This window comes from Microtus ochrogaster, chromosome X (assembly GCF_000317375.1).
Source record: "Microtus ochrogaster isolate Prairie Vole_2 chromosome X, MicOch1.0, whole genome shotgun sequence".
Classification (NCBI taxonomy): domain Eukaryota; kingdom Metazoa; phylum Chordata; class Mammalia; order Rodentia; family Cricetidae; genus Microtus; species Microtus ochrogaster.
Window position 1 is genome coordinate 26,139,698 of NC_022026.1, and position 7,270 is coordinate 26,146,967.

Consider the following 7,270-nt stretch of genomic DNA (forward strand, 5'->3'; position numbering starts at 1 on the left):
GGCACTGAGCTGAACAGAGAATTCTCAACAGAAGTCTAAAGGATTTTAAATCTGCTTTGGAGGTGAATCTTCTCTCCAACCATCACAGGACTTAAGCTAATAAAAATCAAAGCCAAACCCTCATTATATGACCAGCTGAACTCTAAGGCAAGTTTGTCTTCCAACCTGAAACAGATTCATCACATAAAGTAGTGAGGGTAATGTTTGGAAATGAAGGGATATGTAATTTTAGAAAGTGATGTGTACAAGGACCCTAAAGATGCTCATGGCATCAAACTCTCAGATTCTCATTGACTTGGTTTTCTAAGGGATGTAGTCCCATCACCCTTAGCAGTGGATGCATCTCCATTATTAACTACAACATTATCACCTCCTCCACCCTTGTTTAAAGAATTAATACTATATTGTCTGTAAAATAATGGATCTCACTTTAAATTTATTCTGGTAGACCCCGAAAGAACTCTGGTCTTTTGGAACTTAATGGAGACCCAGCTACCAATGAAGTTTTAGCTAAAGTCAAATTCATGGTGGCTTCATTAGGTTCTCAAATTTATCCTATGTTTGTGTTCACTGTTCCATAATACTTAATTGAGATAGTTTTAATTAGGAGTTGGCAAAATCCCACAGTGGTTCTGCAACCTGTGGAGTAAGAACTATTATGATTTGAAATGCCAAATGAAAGCCGTTGGAGTTGCCTCTTTCAGGAAAAATAGTAAACAGAAAAGACAATATCACATAATTGGAGGGTTTGTGGAAATTATGCTATATTAATGTCTTGAAAGATGCAAAACTAGTGAGTGGTCCTTACCACATTTTCATTTAGGTTTTTTATTTGGCTTGTATAGATTATGAAGAATGACAGTTGATTACTGCTAGCTTAACTAAGCAGTAACTCCAATTGCAATTGCTGTATGAGGTGGTATATCCTTATTTGAGACATTTAATAGGTTTCTTAGTACATTGTAAGCAACTAATTCATCTACCAAATGTTTTTATTTCCTTGTACCTATCCCTAAGAACCATGATAAACAATTTAATTTCAGATGGTAAAGGAAGCAGTGTGGCTTTATAATTATTCATTAGGAGTATATTAATTCTCTAACACTTTGTCTTAAATTAACTCATAGATATTAACAGCCTTTCCATTTTACATGATACCAGACTAGTCTATTATATTGATGATATTTTGTTGGTTGCACAAAGTGAGTAAGAGTCCACAAGTCCACTCTGGACTTGTTTGTAAAGCATGCTCACATCAGAGAACGGGAAATAAATCCTATCAACAATGAAGGGATTTCTTCTTCAGTTAAATTTATAGGAGTTTAGGGATCATTCTGAGGTGTTTCTTCTATTGCAAAGGATAGATTATTGCACTTGGCCCTCTCAATACCAATAATAATTCACAATGCATAGGGATTGGAGATACATATAGTACATCATTCACGTGAGTCAACCTAAGTTGAACTGTTAATGGGAAGCAGTAAAGGGTAGCCCTGAAGTTGGGGTGACCTAAGCAGGGACCAACAGGACCTATGAAGCCAGGCCAGAAAATCTGCAATCTCCTCTTCATTGGTTGGCCTTCCTAGGACAGGACAGGGTTTGGGATCTCAGGCCAGGGAAGATACACCCCACTCTTCCACTCTTGATCCCCCTTGTTCATATGATCTCTCCTTCATCTCTTCAGCTGAATTCTAGGAGCTCAGCCCAGTTCTTTGCTATGGGTCACTGTATCTGCTGATGTGTTACTCTGGCCCAAATCCAAAGTGATCTAAAAATCTGAATGAGCTGTAGAATAGCAAAAGGCTCTTCATTGGGTGTAGGTTGCTGTGTAAGCTGCTACCTATCACTTCGGTCATATAATTTAGCAGATCTAGTGGTTCTTGAGGCACCAGTGGCAGATAGGGATGCTGTTTAGAGCCTTTTACAGGCCCCCACAAGTGAATTATAGTAAAAGTCCCTGAACTTATGGAACAAGGCCTTGTCCTGATTATGTGGGCAACAATTCTCCTTTTGTGAGACAGCACTTGCCCAACTATTGTTCTTAGAAATACCAAATATTTGGCAATGACCATCAAGTTTATGTGTGACCTGTGTTTCTGTCATCAGATGTGTCTTATCTGACCTACAAAGTCATAAAGTTGAATGTTTTTTTCAGCAATCCATTATCAAAGGAAAGTGGTGTATATGTTACTGGACCTGAACAGTTACTGAAGGCATAGCCAGATTCATGAACTATTCTTTTTTTTTCCTTTTTTTTTTTTGAGACAGGATCTCACTATATATGTGACTCTGGCTGTTCTAGAACTCATATATAGACCTAGCTGGTCACAAACTCAGAGAACTCCATTTGTCTCTGCCTCCCAAGTACTGGTATTAAAGGCATGTACCACCATGCCTGGCCCAACCATTTTTTGATGGGATTTGAGGGCCACTCCTCAGAAAGTAATTCATGTCTGGTACCATAAGCCTGTCAAAAGCCCATAGGTCATAAGCCCTAGGTGGGGGCACAACTACTACTGTTTCTCTAGATGGATAGCTCAAACTCCCTTCCAAATACAGTTAGACCTATGGATTTGTACTTGATCAGAAAAACTGTTTTGGGGGAAGGTTGGGTAGTGAATAGCAGTTAAGGCAAAGACTCAGATCCCTTCAAAGTGATTAAAAAGAAGTTTGTTAAGTGCTCAGACTTAAAGAGGATATCTGTATCAACCCTCAAGGAATTTCAGAGGAGGGGCAGAAAGAATGTTAAGAGTGGAAGATTAGGGAGGGATGCTGTGAAATACTGTCTTCTGACCATGTCATGTCTGCTGTACTCATATACACAGCAGTGATGGTTCCCAGCACAATCATCACTAGGGTCAAGTGATCAACATTCCTACATAAGGGAGTACTCACGAGGCCTCCCACCCCAAGTAACTAAAGAACTAAGTGGCAGTTATTGCTGTTAAGATAGGGGGAGCAATTTTTTTTCAGTGGAATAGCCACTGGTGGTTGTCCATGAGAGCAACTTGAATTAAACTCAGTGAGCAAGAAAAAAAAATAGAAGAAAACAGGAAAGAGACATTTTGGAAAGGTAAAGGGATTCAGAGGGGACAGAAAGGGGTTAAGAAAGGGTAATGAGGGATGAACATAATAAAAAAAATACTTATATACACATATAAAATTGCCAGACAAATAATAATAAAAAAGAAGTTGTTCATGGTCCTATGGTTTGTTCCTCAAGCATGCAATGGTCTTCTTTAGTGAGCCATATGATTGGTTGACTAAGAAAAGATAAGACCAACATCTGGATTGCAGATGATTTTGGATATTATGCAGGCACCAGTAAAAGTGGATAACTGTATCATTATTGCTCCTTTCTGGAACAAATACAAAGGCCCCTGTAAAGAGCACTCTACAGTAAGCAGAAATTTGAGCAATACAAATGATCATATATTTTGTTCTAAAGGCTATATAGCTACCAGTCTGATTACAGGTGATTGATGGGATAATTGTTTGGCTGGATAATTGGGGACTTGGAAGGAGCATGATTGGAAAATTGGCAAGAAAGGTATTTGAAGTTTAGGTATGTGGATAAATCTTTTTAATGACCACAGTGGCTATTAGTTATGGCACCATTTCATCATCCAACCAAAATACTAATTCTTATATTTTAGTTGACTTACCAACTAATAGGTTTCCATGTGGTATTTTTAAGCATGCTTTATCTTGTTAAGTCTCCTTCTCTCCTTTTTAACTCCCCCATTTCTTAATCACAAGACTGCTTAAACTACCCCCACCCAAATATTCTGCCTCTCTGTTTCATACTATCTAGAGTCTAATGTTCCTCCTTTTTGGCATCCTCTACCCCAATGACCCTTTTCAAGATTCTTAATTTCTATAGCTGTTCTAAGATAAACACTCAGATATAAATGCAATAAACTAGAATACTTATTTAAGAAAGAACATGCAACATTTTGATTTCTGGTTCTGTGTTAGCAGTATTGTTTTTTTTCAGCAAGCATACATTTATCTGCAATTTTTTAAATTTCATTTTTCTTTCCAGGCGAATAAAATTCAACTGCGTGCAAGCACAGCATTTTCATTGTTTATTCATCAGTAATGGACATCAATATTCTTTCCATGTCCTATCTATTGTGAATAGAACAGCAGTGAACATGTTTGAGCAAGTGTCTATAAACTAGGATATAGAGTTCTTTGTGCATATGCCTAGGAATGTTATATCTGGATCTTATGGTAGTTCTACAATTTGTATATTTTTGAGGAAGCTCCATAGTGACTTCCACAGTGCTGTCTGTACAAGTTTAAATTCCTACAACCTGTGAAGAAGTGTTTCTCTTCCTGCATCCTTTTCATAATTAGTTACCATTAGATTTTTTTGATGATAGTCATTCTTACTGTGGTAAGATGTAATCATAAAGTAGTTTTAATTTGTAACCTCCTAATGGCCAATGATTTTGGACATTTTTTTATAGGATTTAGTTCCCATTTGTATTTTTCTTTTGAGAACTGTTTGGTCCATTTTTCATTTGGGTTATTTTCTTGATGTTTAGTTTTGTAACTCTTTGTGTATTCTAGGTTCTAATCCTCTGGGGATATAGCTGTCAAAAATTTTCTAAAGTTTTCTTTTTGTTTTATAGAAACTTTCAGTTTCATGAAATTCAATTTATAAACTGTTGGTCTTATTTCCTGAGCAACTAGTGTCCTGTCTAAATAATCCTTGTCTATACTTTTATCTTGTAGAGTATTCCTTATGTATTCCTCCAGAAGCTTTAGAGTTTTAGGTTTTATGTTGAAATATTGGGTCCATGTGCAGTTAAATTTGTGGAAACTGAGAAAATCTAGTTTCAGTCTTCTACATGAACACATCCAGTTTTTTTTTCCCAGCACATTTTGTTGAAGTTAATATATATTCTATCAGGCATAGTTTGGAGTAAATCTAACCAAGTAAGTGAAAGATTTGTAAAATAGAAGTGGTAAGACATAGAAGAAAGAAATTAGACACAATAACTAAACAAAAACTACAGGCACATGAGGAGTGCCAGGAACAGAAGAAATAGTCTTCCCTGAGGAAGAGCACACCAATTGCTTCTCCAAAACCAAATGCCCATTCCTGAAAATATAAATGCAGGAAACATTACTCAAAATGAGTAGGTTGGGAATATGTATTTATTTAGAAATATATATTCATATTCATATATATATATCAGATCAATTTTAAAAAAGAGGGCATGAATTTGAAAGAGAGAAAATTGAGGTATGTGGGATGTTTTGGAGGGAAAAACTGAAGGTGAGAAGGGTGTAAATATACTATAGCCCCCCAAATTAAAAGTAGGTATTTAAATAAGAGGATACAGAAGATATGAAGATTTGTTGCCATGTTCCTACTTTGGTAGGATTAATATTGCAACAATGACCATTTTACCAAAATCAGTAAAATTACAGTGAAATTCTTCATGAAAATTGAAAAATAATTTTAATTTTCATATGGAAACACCAGCACATAAGGATATCAAAAATGATGCTAAATGATAAAAACTGCTAGAGCTATCATCATTCCAAACTTCAAATTATACTACAGAATATAGTAATAAAAACGGCTTAGTGTTATCATAAAAAAAATCCATTGATCAGTGGGATAAAACTGAGAACACACAAACTTACACTCTTATAGCCACTTGATTGTTGAATGGAATGGGGGTTCTTTGTTTGTCCTGGCCAACCAGCTAGCTTACACCTGAAATAACCACACAGAAACTATATTAATTAAAACACTGCTTGGCCATTAGCTCTAGTCTCCTATTGGCTAATTTTCACATCTTGATTTAACCCATTTCTATTAATCTGTGTTCACCACAAGGTCATAGCTTACCAGGAAAGATTTAGCATGCCTGACCTGGCATCTCTATGGTCCCTTTCTCACTCTGCTTTCTTCCTCCCAGCATTTAGTTCTGTCTTCTCTACCTACCCAAGTTCTGCCCTATCAGGCAAAGCAGTTTCTTTATTGATTAACCAATGAAAGAAGTACATAAACAGAAGGACCTCCTACACCACTTGATTTTTTTTTGAGAAAGAAGCTAGTAGTTTATGTTGAAGAAAAAAATCTAGAAAATAAAAGGTGTTTGTCAAACTGGATAGCTACATGCAGAAAAATAAAATTAGATTCTTATTTCTCATACCTGCATATAACTCAACTCCAAGGAAATTAAGAATCTCACCAGGAGAAATGATACACTTTGATAAGCAAGGAAGTAAAGAATCTGACTGAACTCATTGGCACAGAGAAGAACTTTCTGAACAGAACCATGATAACACAAACATTAAGACTATAAGTTAGCAACATAACCTAATAAAACAAAGCTCTGAACAGCAAAACAGATAGTCTACACAACGGAAAAATATCTATCCTGATACAAATTTGACAGAGTGTTAATGTGTATAATATACAAAATACAAGAAAAAACTAAAGAACTAAAAATGAAGAAAAGCAAAATTTCAATTGGTAAACAGGTCACTGAACTAAAGAGTGTGCTCTCAAAATATAAAATATAAATGGTTGAGAAACATTTAAAAATTTCATCATCCTTAGCCATCAAAGAAGAACTAATTAAAACAACTTTGAGATTTCATATTATCCCTTTCAGAATGGCTAAAATCAAAAAACAAATAAGTAATAAATACAGGCTTAGATGTGAGCAACAGGGAACACTTATTCATTGATGGTGGGAGCATAAATTGCTATGGCCACTGTAGAAATTAGTGGTTTTGGTTGCTAAAAACTAAAATTAGCTTTATGTAATAATTAGGCATATAAATGTTGGGCAAAATTTCAAATCAAGTTGCTACTGACTTGAAAGTGTTATCCTTGGGGGCTAGCATTCATGGTGCTGGCAAGTGATATGCAGGCTTTTTCGGGGTAAGAGAAATCATGAGTCTTACACAGCTATGCACACATTGAGCTAAAATAATAACTAACCCAGCAAGACATGCCTCCTGGAGCAACGGTGGCATGGATATCAAGGGAATAACCAAACATTTTCTGTTTTGATGTAAGTCCCACACCACAAGATGAAACCTAAACCTGAACTCATTTTGGGGAAAAGAACTTGTGGCTTCTCTAGGATCATGTATTATAGGCTCAATGTCCTTTATTTATCGCTAGAATCCACTTATGAGTGAGTACATACCATATTCACCTTTTTGGGACTGGGTTACCTCACTCAGGATAGTGTTTTATATTTCCATCCATTTGCATGCAAAATTCAAGATG